Raw genomic sequence first — 23,387 nt, 5'->3', positions numbered from 1 at the left:
CAGAATATTATCAGGAAAGCGCAAGAATTTGCATCAAAGGCAGGAAAGGACTTTCTGTGGGGAGCCCAAGGGGCTGTAGCTGAGGGGACAGGGACCCAGTGGACTATCCCTCGCCCCGTGGAAGGTACAAGTAGGGGTCTGGGCAGCAATACCGGCTCCATCTGGGGCAGAGAAACAGCCTACGATAAGGACAGGTGGGAGCAGCAGTGGAGGGGACTAAGGAGATGCCTCCATTGTTGTCTGAGTTTTGTCCCTAAATCTCGGCATGACCTTGGGCCAGTCCAGTCACCTCCCCTCACTGAGCCTCAGTTTCCCCACCTGTAACAACATCCTGCATCGACATTGTGTGGGGGGTATTAGATGAACAATTGGAAACAAAGAAGGTGCAGCATGGGGAGCCTGGGTGGCTCAGTGGGTTAAGCTCAGGTCATGATCTCGTGGTTCCTGAGTTCGAGCCCTGCATCTGGTTCAGCGCTGACAGTACTGGAGCCTGCTTGGGATTTTCTCTCTCCCTCTCTCTCTCTGCCCCTCCCCTTTTCTCTCTCTCTCTCTCTCTCTCTCTCTCTCTCTCTCTCTCTCAAAATAAATAAATGAACTTTAAAAAATTTCTGATTAAAAAAACAAAGAAGGTGCAGCATTAGCCCCTCCTGTTCCAGGCGAGATGCTCCCACCTGTAAAATGGCAGGGTTGATTCTAGGAGCCATTGAAGGAACCACCTGGCCTCTGAGAGCTGGGAGAAAGCTTCAGGAGAAGAGCAGAGTATCTCCCCAGGTTCAGTGGGCCCCAGGGACACATCAGGGGATGTACGGAGACCCTTACAAGCCTCAGTTTCCCACCTCTAAAAAGCTCACACAGATCACTGCCCTGGGTGGTACTCAAAGATCAAACAGTCAGACAGAGACATGGGGCTCTTTAATCTGCTCACTTACCGTTGTTTCCAGAGACTGGTACTTTCTAAGGCAGCTCAGGGCAAAAGGCCACTTGCTCTCATGGCACAGGGCCAGGCTACCCTGGGCAGTGCCAGCAGTTAGCCATCCCACCCCAGACCCCGCACACTTACCTTCCCAGGGGCAGCCTTCCCATCACCCTTTGGGGCTCACTGGGGGCTGGCCCCACCCCCAAGCTCCAAGATCAGGCCCATGGACCCAGACCTGGCCAATCAAGGATGGACACGTGACCCAAGAGGGGCTACTGAGACAACACAACGTGACATAATCTTCTAGAACCACAGGGAAAGAAGTTACCCAAAGTGACAGCGGAGAGAGCAGAGCTGATGGATGGACGGGAAGGGGACAAAAGGTGTGTGAGCCATGCCCTTTGACCCACTCATTCATTCCACATCAAGGTTTCTATGCTAGAAACTTCTGTATCTAAGTTCACTGTGAGGATAGCCACCTCAGAATGGTTTATAGCAGCTGAAAGAATTAGACAGCATCTACATTTCCATGGAGGAGATGGAAAAAGTGTAGAACATTCATGGAGTGGACTCCATGCCACAATTGAAACTGTGAAGAGATGTGTTTCCCTCTCTCTCTATCCCTCTCTTACTCGCACTCTGTTTCTCTCTCTCAAAGATAAATTAACATTAAAAAAATTTTTTTAGACCTGTGAAGAGGGCCACATGTATCAACAAGGATTAATCTTCCAAACATGATGTCAAGAGAAAGAAAAAAACGAGATGCTAAAGATAAACTATGGTAATACTGTAAAATACAGCAATGTTCATAGAAAGTTTAAAATGTGAGCCAACAGCATCTATGCATCACTTACCTGTATTTCAAGAAGAAAAACACGCAGGGAAGTGGTAAATGGCCAAGCCCTGGATGGAGGGAAAAGACTAATGGGGAGCCCCGTTGGGGACTGGTGTCTGTCCCCCAAACAGAAGGGTACATTCCGGGTGGTCATTATTACCTTTTACATACCCGTAATACTGTTTAATTTTTAAAAAAACTATTGCCGGGGCACCTGAGTGTCTCAGTTGGTTAACCGTCTGACTCTGGATTTTGGCTCAGGTCATGATCCCAGGGCCATGGGATTGAGCCCTGCATCGGGCTCCGCACTGACCGTATGGAACATGCTTGGGACTCTCTCTCTCCCCCTCTTTCTGCTCCTCGCCCGCTTGCAAGCACACGCTCGCTCTCTCTTTCTCAAAATAAATAAATAAACTTTAAAAAAAAAACTATTGCTGAACCACTAAAAACTTCTACGTGATAAAAAAAATTTAAAGGACAGATATGGTGAATGGATTGGAGAATTTTAGGCAGAGAAGCCTCCTGAGAAAGGAGTCGATGCCATCCACAGTTTTTGCAGAATCTAACATCCAAGGGATTGTTTCCAGGTCACGTGGCGAGTCAGTGCCAGAGCTGCAGCTGGTCCTCAGGTCTGTTGGTCTGTTGGTCCTACCTCAGCCCTCTGCTCCTTCCCTACACTCAGTGTGATGAGGGGGTGGAGGGAGTTTCCAGCTTGAGCAAATAAATGGCATGTAAGGACTTGGTTGTACTGGGGCAGGAATTTCTGTCTTGCTCCCTGTGGAATCCCAGCACCTAGACCAGTGCCTGGCACACAGTAGGTGCTCAACAACTATTTGCCAAGTGGATGAATGAATGAATGAGACTGGGATGAATGAAAGTCATGCACAACCATTCCTTAAAGTAGACCCTCTTGGACAAGACCCCTTTACGGGGCAACAACAAGTTAGTCATTTTTAAACAAATAAAGATTTTCCACCTTCGTGTCAAAAAAAAAAAAAAAAAAAATCAATGCTCCAACTCTGACTTCTCACCAATTTTCTGACCCTCCTATGGGTAGGCTGAGATTGTGAGTCATGGCTGAGTCTGGAAAACCACCTTTGGGGAGATGAGAATGGAAAACAGTCTAATTTAAGGAGGAGGCAGGTACTGCCTAAAATGCATCCCTGGCCCCCTTCCATGAGCACACATCGAATGGAAAAAATTACTCGAAGTCTCTCTATAGGAGAGCGTCTGATGGCTGGGCCGACCAAAAGGAGCGGGTTGCTAAGAAATCACACCAGGCAATGTCAGATGATCACTGCCACAGTCAAGATATGGTCAGGGTCAGAGTTCAAAACAGTTTCTGGAAATCTTTCCAGCGAAGCCCCTTTTCTGTGCAGGAAGAAGAGAAAAAGAAGCCATCTTGTCGGGCATCCACTGTGACCTCTACCCTATGAGGTAGGTACTATTACCAGCCTCAGTTACAGATGGGAAAACTGAGGCCCAGAGAGGGGAAGGTCACACAGCTAGAGGGGGGCAGAGCAGGGATTCCGATTTCCAAGAGTCAGGTGCCCCATCTGAGCATGGACAGTCTTTCCTGGGATACTGGCTTCTGAGCTCCTCTGGGTTCAGCGCTCTAGTGCTTTTTGCACTAGAACAGTGCAAGTCTATGCCACGGCTTGACCACAGCCTGCAGCCTTTCCACACGGATGATGCCGAATTTCCATAGGGTCCAGGTGCTGCTGTCCAAGTTGCATGGCATTAAATTAAGAGATGAGGGGCCACCTGGGTGACTCAGTCGGTTAAGCATCCAACTTCGGCTCAGGGCATGATCTCGCGGTTCGTGAGTTCGAGCCCTGCATCGGGCTCTGTCAGCACAGAGCCCACTTGCTTTGGACCCTCTGTCTCCCTCTCTCTGCCCCTTCCCCACTCCTTCTCTCTCTCTCTCTCTCTTCTCTTTCTCTCTCTCTTTCTCTCTCTCTCTCTCTGTGTCACACACACACACACACACACACACACACACACAATAAAAATTTTTAATTAAAAAAAAATTAAGAGACAAGGCAGGTGGATTGTCACCTCCTTTTTAAGCCAAGGCACAGCCCAGCAGGGTGACCAGCAGCAGTTAGATCCACCAAAGGCATGGGCCCCAGGGAGTGGGGTCCCACAGAGACCCCAAGGTGGAGGAAGGAAAGACCAGGGCAGACCAGAGATGCCTAAGCCAGGACTCTACCCAGACTTCGAACAGGAACCCATACTTCCTGACCTTGGGGCTAATGCCAGGCAGGTAAGCAGCCCAGCCAGTGTTCCCACCTGGCTTTCTCCCCAGAACTGTGTCTGTATTTCCAAGCATCTTTCCTTCCCATAAAAATGAAGCTTTGCTCTTATTTCTGATTACAAAACCAACTGCAACTGATGTGAAAGGTACAAGTCATACAGACAAGCATTAAAAAAACAGTAAAAATCACCTGAAATCTCACCACCCGAGGTCCGCGCCGTGACCACTCTGATGAACAGGGTGTGCCATTCACAGACAGACATAGCGATCACCTTGTAAGAATGGGATCCCGAGCCGCACGCCGATGTGTAACCTTGTACACTGTGCCCCACTGACCCCTGTGCTGCGGCCTTCTCTTCCAGGAATCGTCTTGAGAGTCTGCCTCTCCAGCTTCATCTAGAGGGAACTACTCAGGTTCCCAGCCTCGTTAAATACCAAGTCCCAGTAAATGAATTGGGGAGAAGAGGGGAGTTTGCTTAGAAAAGACTTCCTTGCTCTGCAAATGGGTTCACCCTACCAGTCCGCGTTAAAGGATTCTTACGAGTGTGCAAAGATTCCTGGATGTGCATGTCAAAGGGCCACCTGGGTTGGCATCACCTGGAAGGAGGGCCTGTTAAAATGCAGATGGCACTGTCCGGGTGGCTCAGTCAGTTAAGTGTCCGACTTTGGCTCAGGTCATGGTCTCCCAGTTCGTGAGTTCGAGCCCCGCATCAAGCTCTGCCTAAGCTGAGCACGGACCCTGCTTCAGATCCTCTGTCTCCCTGTCTCTCTGCCCTGTCTCGCTTGCAATCTCTCTCTCTTTCTCTCTCTCTCAAAAATAAAATTAACATTTTTTTTAAAGTAAAAAAAATGCAGATGACATATACCAGCAGCCACTCTCTGAATATGGGGCTCAGAAATCTGTATTTCAAGAGCCTCAGTATGTCTGTCGCTAAGTACCATCCAAGTATATTTAAAATAGAATCGAAATAATAATGATTCTCCAACATAATTTCTCTATCACCACACTAGACCAGAAGGCTGACAGTGACTCCCAACGAAAAGAACTTGCTTTATGCATCAGCCACGGAGTCAGGTCTGCAGGATGCCATGTTCCCCAGCACTGGGCCTTCTCTCTGAAACCTTCCAGGCCCAGCACTTCCCACCGCACCTGTGCAGGGGAACAGGGGCGTGTGGTGGGCAGTGTGGCCAGCCAAGCTTGAAGGGAAGGATGCCCTCAGCCTGTGACCCTGCAGAGGGGCCCGAGAGCCCCAGCCGGCTGTCACTCGCACGTATGCACACGCACGCACACACACGCATGCTCTATGGCTCAGGGGGAGTCCGGCAGCCGGACCTTCTTCCTCACACCCACTGATCCCAGGGAAAGACTAGGAAATTCCTACTCTGGGAATTCTCAGTTGGCGGCTTCCTCTCTCCTCTCCTCCACCAACCAGCAAAGGAGGTTTCCCCTCTCCTAGGCATGAAACCGGGATGCCTCCTGGCTTTCATCACTACCAGACACGCACGGGACCCAAGTTATTCCCACCCTCCAGGGGCCAAGCCAGGGGGTTTCCAGGAAGCCCCTCATTGTCCTGTCCTTAGGGGAGCACAGGTGGGGGAAGTGGGCTGGATGTTTCTGGGAAGCGGGCTCCTCTGGGATTCGCCTTCCCCTCTCTGCCAGCTGCCGGCTCTGAATCACTGAGGAACAGCACGGACACCCGCAGCCACAGGAAGGAGGCCGCGGACCCCAGGGCCAGCCTCATGCTCCTCTCCAGCAGAGACACGTAGGAGCATTTGAGACACATCCATTTATTCACAAAACATTTCCCGAGACCTATGATGTGCCGGAGACTGTCCTCAAACACAGCGGGGAAAGAGGAAGGCATACCCTCTATCGGGAGAAGAACTGCAAATACATACGGAAACAATCAGTTCTCCGAGTGATCAGCACTTTGAAGGAAAGGAAGAGGTGGGGCGGGACGGGGAGAGGCCAGCTCTAGCGGGGTGTAGGGCCTCTCTGAGGGTTGCAAGAGCAGAACAGCCAAGGATGAAAAGGAACCAGCCGATAACCGTTGGAGAAGAACATTCCTAGGCAAGAGAAGTCGGAGTGTGATAGAGAATCGGGTCCATTCCCAGAACCAAAAGGACGCCCGTGTATCAGCAGGGCAGAGTAGGGGGGGGAGCCTCAGGCCTGGGGAAGGCCCAGGACACGCCATCAAGTCCTGGCTCAGACAGTAACCAGGAAAGAACCCAGAACCAGCGCTAATCCCTTGATTCAGGACAAACATGAAGAAGAATGAAGATAGACTGAAGGTGCATGTGGGCAAATGGAACATCGAGACCCTCCACACTATGATTCGACTTGGTTCTATCTCATGGGCAAACATTTCAAACACCACAATGCCATGTTAGCCGGACACACTCTGTGCAGGCTGTGTGCAAAGTGCCTCGGCCTGGCCGCAGGCTGTGAGGTCAGGCCTCAGTTCGAAACCCACAGCCAGGCGAGTCTTCTGGCTCATCAAAAACGGGATTATATTGAAAGCCATGCTGGTATTCCAAGGGTCAGGAGAGAAAGTAACAGCACCCCACATGTATGGCCTCTGCTTAGCAAAATAATGACGGGATCAGCCATAACAGTCCAGACTATGGGGTGGGGGGTGCCTATCCAGGCAGGCATTGGAGTCACAATCTTGAAACTCTTAAGCCACTGACTTTGGCCTTGGGAAGATAAAAGTGCCACCCTAGTGGGACAGCGAAGAGGCTTCTGCAGCCCCCCAAGGGCAAGGATCTTAGCCAAGACCCCAGAGCAAGGAGGTAGCAAATTAAGAGCAGCAGGCTCATCTCGGGACCCCCTAGCCCTGCCCACCCAGGTTCTCAGAGCCGTGTCAGGGTGCTTACCTCCAAATCGAGCTCCTGAAGAAAAAAGCTGCCCATGACGCATTAGCTTGAGAATCCAAGAACTTGGACAGCCGTGGCAGTGACATAGCCCAGGAAGGCATTTGAAACAGGTGGCCTGGTGCATCATCCGGCTTCTGCGGACCCCAGGCCAACAACAGTACACCAGGGGGGACCACATCAGTGGCCGTTCCCCACCCCACTCAGCCGAGATCAGGCCTGGTGGGCATTCGGCAGCCCTGCACGGCGGCACTGCAATGTTCTCTCCTGCCCGCACAGCTCGCCCTGGCCTTCCCAGCCCCAACACCAGCTGTCTGGCAGATTCAGGGGCCCGGGGGTTCCCACCCCTGACAATGGCAACACCATCAGAGAATTCTAGTCCTGGACAGCTCTCTGAGCAGCCTGTCCTTTAAAAAAGGGAGCAGGGAGGAGGGCAGGAAAACGGTGCATAGACACTGAGGCTCTGAGCAAACAGGCTCGTTCTGGAGAATGACAGGCACAGAACCAGATCCTGTGCGGCCAACTGGGTGGAGAAAAAACCTGCATGGACTCATCACAAGGTCAGAGCATATGGGTTTGACCGTAGATGAGCTGGCGATGCAGCTCTGTGTCACAGCTCACAGGTTATATAACCTCTCGGAACCTCAGTTTCTTCCTCTGTAAGATGGGAGGACAATAGTGCGGGCGTTGTGAGGACAATATGCGGTAATAGAGAGAGCCATGGGCCTCACGCATCCTCATACGCTCCACGGTTCATGACTCTGGGCCTACTGTGTGCCAGGCAGTATCCTCGGGCTTGGGACATAGCAGTCAACAGGACCGATAAAAGCCATTGGTAACAAGGAAGAAAATCTCAGGTGGTGATAAATGCAAAGTGGAGAATTAAAACAGGGTCAGTGGGGTAGGAAGAGATGACAGGCAGAGAGGCAACTTCACCAAGGGCATCACAAAGGTCCCTCTGGGGATGGGTGTTTGAGTAAATGCTTACATGGCAGGAACAAGCCAGGCATGAAAAGGTGGAGGGAGGCCACCGCAAGTGCCAAGGCCCTGGGGCTAGCAAGCTGAGAGGCACAAGGAACAGAAAGGTCAGCATGAACAGGTGAGGGCCAGGTCAGGTAGGGTCTTATAAAGACAAGACCAGAAGTCTGGGTGTAATACCTCCTCCTTATCTGAATAAGACAGTGACACTGCACACCCCACCCTTCCCCTAACTACTTGTAGTTTCCCTAACACTCACGACCTTACTGTGTTTATTGTTCATTGTCTCCTGAAACCCAATCCAATATAAGCTCCAGGAAGGCAGGAATCTTCACCTTGAGTCACTGAGCAATCCCTACTGCCTGGCCTAGAGGACGGTCTCAACAATATTAGTTTAATTAATTACTGGCACTCGGTAAGTGCTCAGTAAACGTGATGATTCAGGCTGCCACTAGGGCCCCGGCTGCTTTGCAAGGAGATGAGCCTCTCAACCTTGGGGGCATTCAAGCAGAGCCTGGAAGAACACATGGTGAGGACCCTTGACACCAGGAGGGGCTTGGATGGTCGGGGCTCCAGGTTCTCTCCCCCTCCAACAGCTGCTGCCAGATCTGCCTTCTGCCCATTACCCGGGGACAGACATCGTCCGAGTGGCTGGGACACATGTGACAGAGCTTGGGCAGCGCCTTGATTTCTGGACCACTCATGGTTTACTAGCACCACCAAGTGCAGCCCCTTATGCTGCTTAATAGGAGACTGTCATCATTACGGGGGCTGCAGTGGGGGCAGGGGTGAGAAGGAAAGAAAGACTTTTTTCTGCCAACATTGTACACTGAGTGCCAGGGGGAATGGACTTAAATTCTCCCTCAAAGGCTAACCCCACCCCCACCCCACCCCCACCCCGGGGCAGGGCACTTCCTGCAGACAATTGGAACTTGTCCTGTAGGGGTTGACTTTCTTTGTGTCAACTAATTTCTGACTCGGGGTTTTCAGCTATTTATTTCTAGAACAATACGCTCACTGCCACAGCCATCCAGAGAGGCAGTCTTCCTGGCGGTGACAGCGTGGTCTCCCCCTGCTTTTCTCCTCGGCAGGAGGACGAGGGAGGTGTGAAAAGCCTTCTAAAGAGGTGGGTGGAAGTGGTCAAGCCTGCCCCCACCCCACCAGGGGCAAGTCTCATTTTCGGAACCAGCCAGCCGGAATAAAGTGAGGACCCCAGGGGGGGTCCTGGAGACCCAAGATTTTGGGGCAGACAAGTGGCGACATTGGGGGGGGGGAGGGTGTGGCCCCCACGAGGAACTCTTCCTCCACACAGTAATTAACCGAGGCTCCCAGCACCCTTCCTCGCCTCGGCAGCCTGCCCGTCCCCTTTCCGTAATCTTTTTCTAATTTGTGTTGCCGCTTCCTGCTTCCTCCAAGCCACCTTAATTGGAAACTCTATAGTTCACACGGAAAGTTCCTCTCTGCTCTCTGAGGACACCTATCGAGGGTGGAACCAGGCTCTTCACAATAATTCTTACCAGACACGGCTAATAATGACCCTCTTTCGCTAATGAAAAAAACACACACATGCACACATTGTGGCTGCTGTAATTAAGCTTGTGACGAGTTGAGTTGGAGGGAAATTAGATTTATTTACATGCTGTTCTGTTGCTGATGAAGCACTAGCTATCGGGAAGACTTCTAATTAACCCTCGTTTAGAGGGTGTGCTCTTTTGTGCCTCCTTCCCTCCCTTTGTAAATTGCAGTTGGTTAAAAAATAATAATAATAATAATTAGCCATTATTCGAGTTGAGTTCTCTCCTGCAACTCAGTTTAATCCTCAAGCTGCGTTGCCCGGATGCTGATGGCAATAGAATGCCTGAAAGCTTCCAGTTCTGGGCTGTAGTCACCAGCCGGCAAGTGTGGCCTCAGTGGCAGCCACTGGCCAGGCGCTGTCCTCGACACTGAGCAGGTCAAAAGCGGAGCCAGAGACAGCCCGGCCTCCGAAGAGATTAGGAGGAGCAGAAAGGCATTGGGTGAATGGCCAGTCGGGGCACCAGGCACCAGGCTGGAAGCAGGCTGCATTCAGGTTTGTGGTGGACGAACTGGGGGTGCAGGGGTGCATAAGGGTTGGTAAGGGAGGGAAGAAAAGCAAATGCAAGATTTCAGCAAGATTGGGGCAGAGCCCACAGAGGCGAGTGGAAGGTCTCGACGTCCAGGGTTTTCAGAACAGATTTGCCGTCCATGGCTGACTGCCTCCTCCGTCTGTCTGTGCGCAGCTGTGTATGGAAAGGAAGCAGACCCAGGATGCCACGGCCACGAGCACACAGGTCCTGGGTAGGTATTCTCACCCTGGGAGTCCTGGATTCTTCAAACCTGGTGCCCGGGAGGCAGCGGCATCGGACAAGGGCGCCCATCCCCAGTTACTGCACCCCCTCGGATCTAAGAGGCTGCAAATGCACGACATCCACCACCTTAATGCTTGCTTGTCCCAAGGGGAAGGGGGAGTCATTTCATTAGACAGATGCATAGACCAAAAGGCTGCTCAACTTCAGAAATGTTGGATTCTGACAAAATGCACATCTTAGAATCAAAGCAACACGAGACAAAGTCTCCAGAAGAGAGCTAGCCTTGCAAGGCCAGACCCTGCACGAGATATAACAGAATCAGGCAAGCCCCCCGCGTCCCATAGGTGGCCAAAGTAAGGAGCATCTGAGCCCTCACAGCCGATTCTATGGCGCTGCCGTCTCTCGGGGTCACCTCCCTCACCAGCTGTATGGTTCAGGTGGTCACAGCTTTTCCCTCAAGGCACCCAGGGAAGCCTCCAGCTGGAAGGGACCTCAGAGAGCACCTCATCCAGCCAGTCTCTTACCTGGTAAAGTCCCAGGGCACTGCGAGGCCAGGGAATTCGATGATGCGGGAAAGGGAGCACGGACAGGATGGGCTCATGGGGACAACCCCCATCTGGAGTTTGGATACTTGTGAACACCTCTGATAAAGAGGGTGGACGCGAACATGAACGGGATTCAGAAGCCACGTCCAGGTAGCTGCGTGGTTACTTGAGTTTTCTTCTAAAGCACATGGGACTTTTTAAAAGCCTAAGTCCTGCTAAAAGAGAGCACAGCTCCAGACTCAAGGGGAAGGTCCATGAGACTTCTCATCCCAAGTCACCACACACAATAAAATACTCACCTCATGGGTGGGTGTTTCATCTTTCTTCTAAATCTCTCTCCCCACTAAACAAAGAGAGTTATTTCTTTCCCGTTAGATTGTGCAACACCGGGCAAGGCGCACACGGCCCCTCGAGACGTGGGACCGAATACAGCATCTATTACCCTCCATGCCAAAGACACAACAGACTTCCCATCAATGTGTGTGTACATGAGGCCAAAAATGTCCAATGTCATAAATCGTGATTCCAGGGGTCTCTAATGCTTGCCACTCACTCAACGGAATAACTGGCTATATTAACATCTCCCATATTCTCCTTCTATTTTCCCTCACTTGGAAGTTAATGAACTTGTAGCTAAGGGAATCCTTTAACATGCTCACATCATCACTGCCACCTCCCCTGACCCAGGGAAGGGGCTTCATAAATGCCTGGCAGGTGAACAAGGAGACCAGCCCCATCAGCTTCTGCTAAGAGGATGGCTTTGTCATCTACCTGCTTGAAGCAAGTTTCCAGGACACCAGGAGCCCCTGTGTGCTAAGGACTGCATGGCCCCTGCCGAAGGTTAACACTGCTTAATTACCCAGCATTTTAAAATCACCATGTCCCAATCCCATAGAACTCAACTGCCCATAACTTCCAGAATTCAACACATTTCTGCAGGTTGTTGGGGCCCCTGGGAACTTGAACCAAGCCAGACGTGTGGCCACCTGCCTGTGAATCCCCCCTTGGGTGGAGTGGTGAGGAGTCTGACTCAGCAGGAAACACTCCCCTTGCCATCAGTTCTGAAGAACAGCCTGGAAGACGCACACGCATGCCCTAGACGGTCCCAACAGCAACCTCTGGTTTACCTGCCACAGCAGGTGTGAGGAGATTAATTTCCCAGAATGCTCTGAAGGGGAAATATGTGACAAATGACAAGTCAAAGAAAGGCTCCTTACTCAGAAGCACCCATGAGCTGCTCCCCTCCACGCCCTCGGGTCCCTTCCGGCCGCCACCACCCTGGTTCAGGACTGCCACCTCTTCTCCTGATGACCGTACAGCCTCACTGGCTTGTCCAGCCACCTGTCAAACCCTGAGTGGATGCCTGCCATGTGGTAACACTACAATGCCTTCCTTGCCCACCTTCACCTTCCAGCAGTGGAAAAGCAGTTTATCCAAGAACCTCCACATCATAAATATCCACTCCAGGGATTTGTTTTAAAGCATTTTTAAGATAATCATCCTTTCAAAAAGGATTTTTTTACTCCCTCATACTTCTTAAAGAATGACACGCCAGGGGCTCCTGGGTGGCTCAGTCGGTTAAGCGTCCAACTCAATTTCAGCTCCTGTCATGATCCCAAGATGGTGGGATCGAGCCCTGCATCAGGCTCCACACTGAGCATGGAGCCTGCTTGGGATTCTCTCTCTCTCTCTCTCTCTCTCTCTCTCTCTCTCTCTCTCTCTCTCTCTCTCAAAGTAAATAAATAAACAAAACAAAACAAAACAAAACAAAACAAAACAAAACAAAAGAATGATACTCCAAGACTGAAGTATAGTGGCAAGGAATACACACTTGGGTGATAGAAATTTAAAGAAATGCAGGGGCGCCTGAGTGGCTCACTTGGTTAAGTGTCCAGCTTCAATTCAGGTCATGATCTCACAGTTCATGGGTTCGAGCCCTGCATCAGGCTCTGTGCTGACAGCTCAGAGCCTGGAGCCTCCTTTGGATTCTGTGTCTCCCTCACTCTCTTCCCCTTCCCCACTCATGCTCTGTCTCTCTCTGTCTCTCAAAAATAAATGAAACATTAAAAAAAAAATTTAAAGAAATGCAAAGAAGGATTGCTCTAAAAGTCGGGCAAGTGGTTATTTCCGGAAGGAGGAAGGGGGCTGTGACTGGGGTGGGGCTTCTGGAGCGGCTGGCAAAGTTCCATCTCTAGACCCAAGTTATAAGAATTCACTCAGTCCTAAATCTGGTTTGTGGGGCGTCTGTATCTGTTTTTTATTTTACAGTAAAACAGTCCGCCCCTTAGTCCTGTTCTCTTTCATTGTGCTGAGCCTGTAAAGAGAGATTTCTGGTCACGGACTCCCCTACTGGGCTGTAAGCTCTACGAGGGCCAAGATCACTTCTGGCTTGTTTACACTACAAACCGAATGCCTGATGCTGCTGAATGAAGGAGCAAATGAATGAATGGCCCTTCACAAAAGAGCTCTCCTCTCTAGAGGTCACTCCAGGGATCAGGAACCACATGTGCCCTACTAACCATGGCACCAGAGCCTAAGCACATCTAAGACCATCAATATATTTTTATAAAATAAATGAGTGAAAAAAACCAACTGTGCTAAGCATAGAGGACACAAAAGTTACTAAGCATGGTCTTTCCATCAAGGACCTCCTCATCTAGCAAGAAGAGGCACACACCAGACCATGTGATGAAGGCGAAGACGGAAAACGTGCAGGGGGTGATGTGAGCACTGTGACGGGGAATCGGGATGAAAGGACATGGAGCTGGTTCTTGAAAGAAAAACCAGAAAGTCCCTCCACTGGGAGGCAGGACAGCACCTCCTGGGAGGAAGTTGGGAGCTCCCCAACCCCACGGACTTGTCCCCAAATCATCTGCCATATCTGCTGCTGTGGCCAAGAGTCATCTCCCGAAATCCCCCAAGTCGTGCCGTTACCACCACCTCCCTTCTGGTGCACCTGCACACGCGCACGCATACACATGCGTGCACACACCCACACTCTGAGAAAGTGCCTCCCACATACAGTAGGACCTGACCATGTTACATTACTTGTGCACACTCCCCAACCACCCTGTGAGGTGTCTCTGCATCCAGACCAGAGGACAGAGGCTCACCGAGGTCAAGGGATTCACAGGAGACCAGGCCAAGAAGACGTGGAAAAGAGGGGCATGAGAAGGGCTGTACCTCACTTTCAAAGCATGGGGGAGTGAGGGGCTCACAGCACCCCCCACACACACACCACTGTCACTGAGAACGTCAAGATGACACTTGGGGTTCCCCCGATATTCTCCACCCTCAGGAACTGCGTGCATGGACGCTTGTTTCTTGTCTTCGCCATCAGTCTGGAACACTGGCAGAGCCCGGCCCAAGACTGCCCTTGGAATACATTACTCTGATAATTTTGGAGGAAACATGCCATGAGCCAAGATCCCCGCACCTCGGAAGTGGAACCTTTGCTTCCCGTGCTTCTTTTCATGTCCCTTTTCTGAGTTTTCGCTTTTTTTGTTTTTTGTGTTTTTAGATTTTTAAGTAATCTCTACACCCAATGTGGGGCTCGAATTTGCAACTGCAAGATCAAAAATCTCGTGCCCTTCTGACTGAGCCAGCCAGGAAACACTTAAAAATTTTTTTTTCAACGTTTATTTATTTTTGGGACAGAGAGAGACAGAGCATGAACGGAGGAGGGGCAGAGAGAGAGGGAGACACAGAATCAGAAACAGGCTCCAGGCTCTGAGCCATCAGCCCAGAGCCTGACGCGAGGCTCGAACTCACGGGCCGCGAGATCGTGACCTGGCTGAAGTCGGACGCTTAACCGACTGCGCCACCCAGGCGCCCCTAGGAAACCCTTTAAAGGGCTCGAATCTTAAGTGACGTGGGTGGCGAGTTTCTCCAAAAGACATTCCCAGCACCCACGTGCCCCTTCCCAACCATGCCCTAGGTCAACTCAACACTAGGTCTGTGAGATCCATCCAATCCTTGGGGGTGGCAGCAGGCAGTTCCTCTTCATCGCTGTGTTCGCGCTTTTCTTTTAATTTTTGCTTTCTTCAAGGTCAGGTCCAACGCAACCCTTTTTTCCCCCTCGATGTCACTGACTAGGGGCAGATATATTAGATCACAGGGCCAGTGCGTCCCATATTTCTGTTCCACCATCTGTGCGGTTGCTGGTTTCAGGTTGAAAGCATCTCTACTCCCATGGTCGGCAACCAAACTTCACTTGAGCACACAGCTCCCTCTTCTCCTCCAGGAGCCACTGGGGCTGGAGGAAGGCAGGGAGGGAGCTGTGTCTGCAAGTCCCAGGGCCAAACTGTGGCGGGAAGGAGACTAAGGGCTCTTGTCTTAGCCGGAGCCTCACCACACCCCCCGCCCATGCCCAGCTTCAGAGAACCTGAAAGATACACCTGACAGGCCTCAGCCTCTGGCCACAAGTGTCCTTCATCCGGGTCGAGACAGGAAAAGATCACGCTCTCTCCACATTCCTACTTGCTCCACCAGCAAACAAAGCTCATACGAAGGGTTGTAAAACGATGCAGTCACTATGGGAAACAGCATGGAGGGTCCTCAAAACATGAAGCAACCCAGGGGTCCCTCATCGGGTGAGCAGATAGCAAAATGTGACCTGTCCATCCAAGAGAATATTATTCAGTCTTCAAAAGGAAGGACTTTCTGACACTTGGTACATCATGGATGAATCATGAGGACAAGACGCTAAGTGAAATGAACCAGCCACAAAAGGACCACTACTATAAGATTCCACCTCTGTCAGATACCCAGAGTAGTCAGATTTGGAGAGAAAGCAGAATGGAGGCTGACAGGGGCTGGGGGACAGGGAAATGGGGAGTTAGTATTTAATGGGAGCGGAGTTTCAGATGGGGAAAACGAAAAGGGTTCCAGAGATGGCTGGTGGTGTTGGTTTGCACAACAATGTGAATGTACTTAGCGCCAATGAACTGTATGCCTGAAAACGGTTAAGATGTACATTTTATGTTATATGTATCTTACCCTCATTTCTTTTAAAGCTTTAATGGGGAAAAAAATGTAAAATGCCGAGACAGGGAATAGCAGCCAGAAGCAAGAAAAACCAAAACAGAAGTCATGATATTAATATAAGACAAAAATGCAATTCAAGGCAAACATCATCAAATACGACCATGAGAATGGCTCAAATTTTTTTATTTTTTTTCATGTTTTTTTTATTTTTGAGAGGGAGAGAGACACAGTGTGAGCAGGGGAGGGGTGGAGAGAGAGGGAGACACAGAATCCGAAACAGGCTCCAGGTTCTGAGCTGTCAGCACAGAGCTCAACGCGGGGCTCGAACCCACGAACCGCGAGATCATGCCCTGAGCCGAAGTCAGACACTTAAGCGACTGAGCCACCCAGGCGCCCCAGATTTTTTTAAAAAGTGAGGTTTGCAGCCACAGTAAGTCCAAAGAGGGAAGAAGATGCAGAAGAGTGTAGAATCTCCAGCCAGAGAGAAAAAGGGCACCGCAAGCCTCCTGTCCTCTCTCGCTTGCTCCCTGCACCCCAGCCAGAGAAAGCAAGATTGGAGGCGGGCAAGAAAACACGCCAGCTTCTGTCAGACATAGCAAGACCTGACGTGAAGGTGGTGAGACACCCTCTTTGGACATGGTCATCCACACTTTTCTCAAGCAAGACCCAAGCTCTGAATGACTCCCCTTTCTTTGGCTTCTTTCAAATGAGGTTTTATACCGGGAGGGCCCAGGAAACTCAAAACGCTTTCAGGTCTGAGCCTGAACCAGAAGGAGGCTGCCAGCCTCCTACCAACGACCCGTCTGGAACAGACACACAGATTCCTCCACTTCTTCGCAACAAAAGCAACAGCCCCCCGCACCGCATCCTAAGCCCACCACCTCGGAGCCCAGGCTCATTACAGCATCATCCCCATGTTTCACAGCAGCGCTAGGAGGCAGGGGCCACTGGCTCCATTTTAGAGAAGAGAAAACCAAGGCTTAGAGAAATCTAGTGACTAAGCTCAGATCCCAAGCAGGAGGCAGAGTGGGATTTGGTGTTCGACTGGACACACCCTAAAGCCCAATTCTTTGCGGGTCAGGCTATTGTGTCCTTCCGAGACATTCAAACAACGTGGGGGATTTCACAGGCTGGAAGCCAGAACTCAAAGCGGGCCAAGGCTGCATCAGGTACATCATGACCAAACCATCCCTTAGCAATAACCTCATTGATTCCCACAGATAGTTTTGAGTTTGCAAATCATATCTAAGAATCCATTTGATCCCACAGACTAGGGAGGAGACAGAGTTTTATCCTCATCCACAACTGATAAGAAACCATGTGAGGAAGGACCAGAGAGGGGCCTGAACAGTCAAAAGTCACACAGCAAGTTCCCATGGAGGTAGGCCTAGCATCCAACCAGGCCTCATGCAGAGACAGTCACCCCACTAGGCCCCCCAGGAAGACGCCCTCAGACACAGCATTCCTGTGGGCACCAGGACACAGATGGAATTCTCTGGAACCTGCGCAGCCTTTCTGCCAGGCCACCGCGCACTGCCTGCCTGCCAGTCTGACGCTCTGCCCTCCGTTTTTCATTGCTAATTAATTTGGATGGAGATGTCTTTAAACCGAGACTTACGTCGGGTCCTCCCCACTGTCTGTGAACCAATTTCATTACAACAGAAACCATGTTGCCAAAATGAGAAATCCCCTCCTTTTCAGGCCTGTGCCCTTGAAGGCATCTTATTAGAAAAGACCATTTCTTAATTAACATTTTTGATCTTTAATCCATTACACATCCCTCTAATCCTGTACGGAGGTGCGGCTGGCCCACTTCCGCGGGCTGGCTCTGGGCTGTGCGAGGCTGGCAATTTCAGCACTGAGGGCTCGCTCACAGCTGGACTCCACCGCGGACAGTCGGCGGCTCCCAGACACCACCTCTGGTCCAGCCGCGGGTGCCTCTCCCGAGCGGGAGCCGGGGAGGGGGGCCTGGCGCAGACACCCCCGGATGGGCCAGTCTGCAGACGAGAGTTCATTTCATTAACCCCTGAACCCCATCTCTTCTCTCCCCAGAACGGTTTCTAGCAAAGGCTGTTTTCGCAGATCTGGCTCGCGCCGAGCGTGAGGGCCGTCAGGCTGGTCTTCCTTCCCATTTGCACAAACCTCAGGCAACCTGACCACATCTACACAAAGAGCCGGTCCCGTCAAGGTCAGAAGGCCCCACAATGGAAAGCCTCGGACCTGCCCGGTGACTCCCTCCTTCCTGAAAGACTTTCTTCCCTGGCTTTGAGGGATCCCGTCTTCTCCCGGGTTTCCTCCCACCTCCCTGACCACCCTCGACCTCTCCTCCTCATCCCAGCCTTCAATGCTGATGCCTCTCCAGACAAAGCCCTCAACTTTATTCTGTCTGAGCTCACTCCTAGCTTTGAGCGCCAGCTACACACTGGAGACCCAAATACATCCCCAGGCCCATTCTTCCCCCATCACCAGATCCTACATTCAAGTGACCACTCAGCCTCCAAGAGGCATCCCAAACTTAGGGCCAAAACCAAGCTTGAGCACCACCACCGCCCCCAATCATACCAGAACGACTGCTCCCAGGACGTCATGGCACCTAGCTGCTTACCTCCAGCCACCCAGCTGGCCTTTGGAGCCTTGGAATCACGCTTCCTTCCTCTCCTTTCCTCACCCCGACATCCACCCAGGGACACATTCTGTGGGACCTACCTCCAAAAGAAATCCTAATCCAGGCACGCCCGGGTGGCTCAGGTGGCTAAGCGTCTGACTCCTGATTTCTGCTCAGGTCATGATCTTGTGAGTTCAAGGCCCACGTGGGGCTCTGTGCTGACAGTGCGGAGCCTGCTTGAGATTCTCTCTCTGCCCCTCTCTCTCTGACCCTCCCCAATGCACGTGCACCCTCTCTCTTTCAAAATATGTAAATAAACATTAAAAAAAATAAAAAGCAATTCCTAATCTGACGTCTTTTTCACCTCCTGGCCTGGGTCCCAACCCCCATCACCTCCCACCTGGGTGAGGACATCTGTCCCCTTCTCTCTTGCCCATACACAGCTAGAGAGATCCCTCCTCCCGTCTGCCCCCAGCCTCCCTTCAACTCAGAGTAAAATCCAGGGTCCACCATGATTCAAGGACCTACATGAGCTGCTGCTGCTTGCCTCCCTCCCTCACTGCCCTGACCTCCCCTCCCCTCCCCACCTCTCTGGTCCCACCTCTCCCCACTTCCCCCACCTCCCTCACCTCTCTGGCCTCACCTCTCTGGCCTCACCTCTTTCCCCCTCCTGCCCTGGCTCACTCTACTCGGGCCACAGGGACATCCCTTCTGTCCATCAACAGGCCTAGATCACCCCCACAGCCAGGAACATCTGGAATGCCCTCTGCATGGCTCACACCCTCTCTTGCTCAAATGCCCCTCCTGGGGACAGAGGCCTCTCTGACGCCCCCTCCTCCCCACCACCCCATCACTCTCTAAGTGGCCACCCTGCTGGTCATGTCCCAGTGAAACATATTATATATCTGTTCATAGACTTTGCCAGCACCGTGCACACCAGGGACTCTGGTGGCCCCCCTTCGCCAACTAGGACAGCGCCCAGCACTTCACAGGCACACAGTAACACCTGTGACTGAAAGAATACAAGCTGTCAGGATCTTGCCAGCAGTGATGCAGGCTCCCAGCCATCACTGGTGTCAAGGGGCGGTCCTGCAATGCCAGCACTGGCGCTCATCCAGCAGCAACTGAGCAGGGGGTCAGACGTGCAGTAGAACTTCCTGGTGGTGTACGTTCTGTGAAACTGCCCATCAGCAAATAAAGCAGAGCTTAAGCCTCATGTTGGATTACTAGGGGAGGGAGGGAGAAAAAAATGGTCCATAGTGGCAAGGGAGGTGGAACCTATGAACAGTTAAGGGGCAGGGACAGGCTGGCACTTGGTCCTTCACAGACTCTGAAGGACAGGACAGGGGTTCGTGGAAACGGGAGACACATGGGCAAAGGCTGCGCAGAGGGCAGGGATGGGGACACTCTAGAGCAGGGTGGAGACATTCTGGGAGGAGGACACAGCCCCAGACAAGGCACGGGTTAGAATGAGGACAGGGAACACAGGAGGAAACTCCAGGAAGAGGCCATGTGGGGACTTGTAGAGTCCCAAGACCGCACCTCAACTCTTGAGCCACATGTACCAATGAGACCCTCCACGGGGACCACCCTGCCTCAGGGCACCATAACTTCCCAAGGCTGCTGGTGGCCCCTGAGTCTGGCCAGCCTCAGAGCTGGGCCCGGAGCATGGGGCTCCGGATTCCCCGTCTAGTGCTCCTATCGTCCCTACTCCCCAGGCTCAGTCTTTGTCTGCTGCCCCAGCCGCTACCAGCCCAGACCTTGACCTGAGCCCTGAAGGCCATCATGCTGCAAAGCCTGAGGTCAAGGGCCCTTCGCTGCCAGCAGCAGGAGGTTAAGGCACCCAAGTCCCTGCCTCCACACACACCCCCAGGCCCGGGGTAGGGGGCGCTGCCTGGTTGGGGGAGTTATGGGGCTGGATGTGGAAGAGCAGACAGGCCACTCTCCCCAACACCAGACAGGCTCCTTTTAGGGAAACCCGCCTCAGCCAGAATAGGCATCCCCCAATGGGTCCACCCCAGGATCCGGGCTAGGGGTGCTGCCAGGGGGAGCCCGAAGGAGAACATCGGGATGGAGACCATTTAGCACCCTTCACACACCACTGCCCTTGCACGTGGACCCGCACACCACCCTTCACGCTTGCGGTCCCTTGACGGGTCCGTGCATCAGACATAGGCCCTTCCCTGGTGCTCCAGGTGGGGTCCCCGGTTGGGGGTGGGGTAGGAGGGGGGGGGGTGTGTGGCAGGTTCTAGAGTCAGCCTATGAGGCAAATATGTCACCTGCCCCGAGATACAGCTGCCATGGCTTGGGATACACACGTGAGGATAATGGCCACAAGGTGCTTGGCTCCTGTGTCAGGTGTGAGGGAGGAAGACACCCATCCTAAAACCCCAGAGTCACAGCCACCCGAGGGGCCACACACACCCCGACCTGCGGGAGCAGCAGATTCTCCCCTACATCTCAGGCTCACGCAGGCAGGCCCAGTGACTGTAATTGCCAACTCTCCTTAAATTGTTGTTGCCTTCTTTATTTGGGCAAATGTGTATCCTGATTGGGAGAAGTTAAATGAACTAGTAATGACCTATATATATGCACATACTGCTGTCAACAAGGTAGGGAGGTGGGATCAGGTGCGCTGTGCTACAGTGCGGCTCTACCACAAACTTGCTGTGTGACACTGGGCAAGGCCCCTAACCTCTCTGATGCTCAAAGCCCGTATATGGGAAATAGGTATGCTAATACCACCTGCAGTCAAAGTGCTGCTTCAAGGATTCAAAGACATAATGCCTGTGGAAATGCGGCTTGAGGGAGGTGAGAGGGCACAGTGACCAGCACACAGGCCCTGGGGACAGAGAGAGCCAAATTCAGATCCTAGCCAGGCACTTTTACCAACTGGTTGACCCCAGTCTCTCCAGGAGAATGCACACAAACTCAAGGCCAGTGCCACAGGGGCACATGGCAGCCAGCCACCCAAACGACACCACGGCGTCTAGCTGTGGTCTTCCCTGAGGGATGGGTCCTCAGCAGCCCCGCCCCAGACCCCTCGGGGTCCGCAGGCAATGCGGCTTTGTAGGAATCAGGGGTTCTGGCTGGAATCCCAGGCTGGTCGTCTCTTTTCTTTCTCTCTCCACATTTGGGGAAGGCATTTCCTCTTTCTCGTGGCCTGCGGGTCAGGTTTCCACCCAGATGGAAAGTCCCACCCAGAGGCCCCCAAAGGAGGGCTCACCATGGAAACTCCATGGGGTGCCTGCCAGACCCAGGAGCAAGTGACCACTGGCAGGCCTTCCTGGGGCCAAGCCCACAGTCCTGCCAACCGGAAGGGGGAAGGGACAGGAGGGAGCTCCAGCTGGACTTTATAGCTCCGGCACAGAACAGTGTTCATATATACAAAGAGTGGGTTAAGTGTAAATGCGTTTGGGTATGCATGTGTGCATTTAGGCATGTGTGTCTACAGAGAGACCCCAAATTAGCCCCGGCCCTCGGTCCTCCTAACTCTCCTGAGCCTGTTTTCCGGACCGTGTCCCTCCCGGAGGCCAGATTCTACTCAGATAAGATGAGTAAAGACAATAATCCTATAGTAAGGGAACAAAGGGTGGATCCTGCTGGATGAAACCCTGAGCAGCCACTATACAAACCATGACCACATTACAGTCTGGGCGGAGGGGACATGGTAGGTGACGCCGTCTCCCGAGCTGGTGAGCTCCAAACATAAGGAGCCCTTATGCCCTCCAAACAGGGCTTCCCAAACTGTGTTCCAAGACTTCATGAGTTGGGGACAGGTGGTCCTCAGAAAGTTCGAGGAGCTCTCCCAAAGGCTCACAGCAACCATGGGCGCGTCAAGGGCTATTCAAGGTCCTGCTTTGAAGAACCCTCATTGAATTGCATTTAACCAGGCACTCAGGAAAGTGACCTGAGCAGCTGCCCCAGGATGCAATTTGGCTTTGCCCAGGTCCCTCCAGGCTGTGCAGCACGTAAGTCCACGGCTGTGCTGTGTACTTAGGCCCTGAGCGTTCTTCCGGGGTCAATTTAAGAAAGAACTCTAGGAAAGTTGTTTCTGTATTGTGTGCCAAATTGTTACTGAGACAGTGGCTGTTATTTGTTCAATGATTAATGAGGATCCGCACAGTAAATTCCTCAGCATTTAGTGCCAGGGAAAAACATTCATCCGTCCCCAGTACATAAAATCAGAAAGCATGGCCGCCCCTCATCCTATTTCTCTTTTGGCCTAACCTGCCAGGAAGCTCACCTGCATAGTGACCCTCACCTTGGGCTTCTGACATAATTCGTTCGTTCATCTATTATTTTAGCTGCTCAGTGATGTAAGGGCCCCCTCATCTTGTCTCCTTAATTATACCCAGAGCCAGCATTTATGGGTGCTTGCTGAAGGCTGGCCACTGTGCTCAACACATCACATCTACGTTCTCATTTACCCTTGTAACGATGCCACAGGGTGGGGCTTCGGTATCCCCACCTTACAGATCAGGAAGCCGAGTCCTGAGAAGGTGAATAATTTAGTCAAGTCCACCCTCACAGCTAATTGGTGAATAGCGCTGCTTGTTTTCTCCTCACTCTAGAATGTGAGTCCTGGAGAGCTGGAGGCCAGCGCATCCTTGGGGCCCTAGTATGGCACAGACACCTGCTAATCAGGTACTGAACAAACCGGTGGGGAATCCGGCACTGAAACAAAGGTCTGTTTGGTTCAAAACCCATGCTCTGACTCCTGGTTTTTTGTTTTTTGTTTTTTGTTTTTAGTCTTTAGGGCTTGGCAAACCTAACTCTGACCTTAGCCTTAAACATAACCCTACTCCTGGGGCGCCTGGGTGGCTCAGTCAGTTGAGCGCCAGACTTCGGCTCAGGTCATGATCTCACACTCCGTGAGTTCGAGCCCCGCATCGGGCTCTGTGCTAACAGCTCAGAACCTGGAGCCTGCTTAGGATTCTGTCTCCTTCTTCTCCCCCACTCGCACTCTTGTCTGTCTCTCTGAAAATATAAATAAACATTGGGAAAAAAATAAAATAAAATAAATATGTAAACATAACCCTACTCCTAACCCTCATCCTGACC

At 52.0% G+C, this 23,387-nt stretch overlaps 1 protein-coding gene across 2 annotated transcripts in view; it reads right to left on the bottom strand.

Moving 5' to 3' along the window:
- The window catches only part of ZNF423 (zinc finger protein 423), a 334,910-nt gene that overhangs the window by 235,523 nt on the left and 76,000 nt on the right, over positions 1-23,387 (bottom strand). The window lies entirely within an intron of this gene.

Source organism: Prionailurus viverrinus, chromosome E2, assembly GCF_022837055.1.
Source record: "Prionailurus viverrinus isolate Anna chromosome E2, UM_Priviv_1.0, whole genome shotgun sequence".
In the NCBI taxonomy this organism is placed as follows: Eukaryota; Metazoa; Chordata; class Mammalia; order Carnivora; family Felidae; genus Prionailurus; species Prionailurus viverrinus.
Note: the sequence above shows the minus strand (reverse complement) of the source record. Positions and strands in the feature narration are given on the sequence as shown.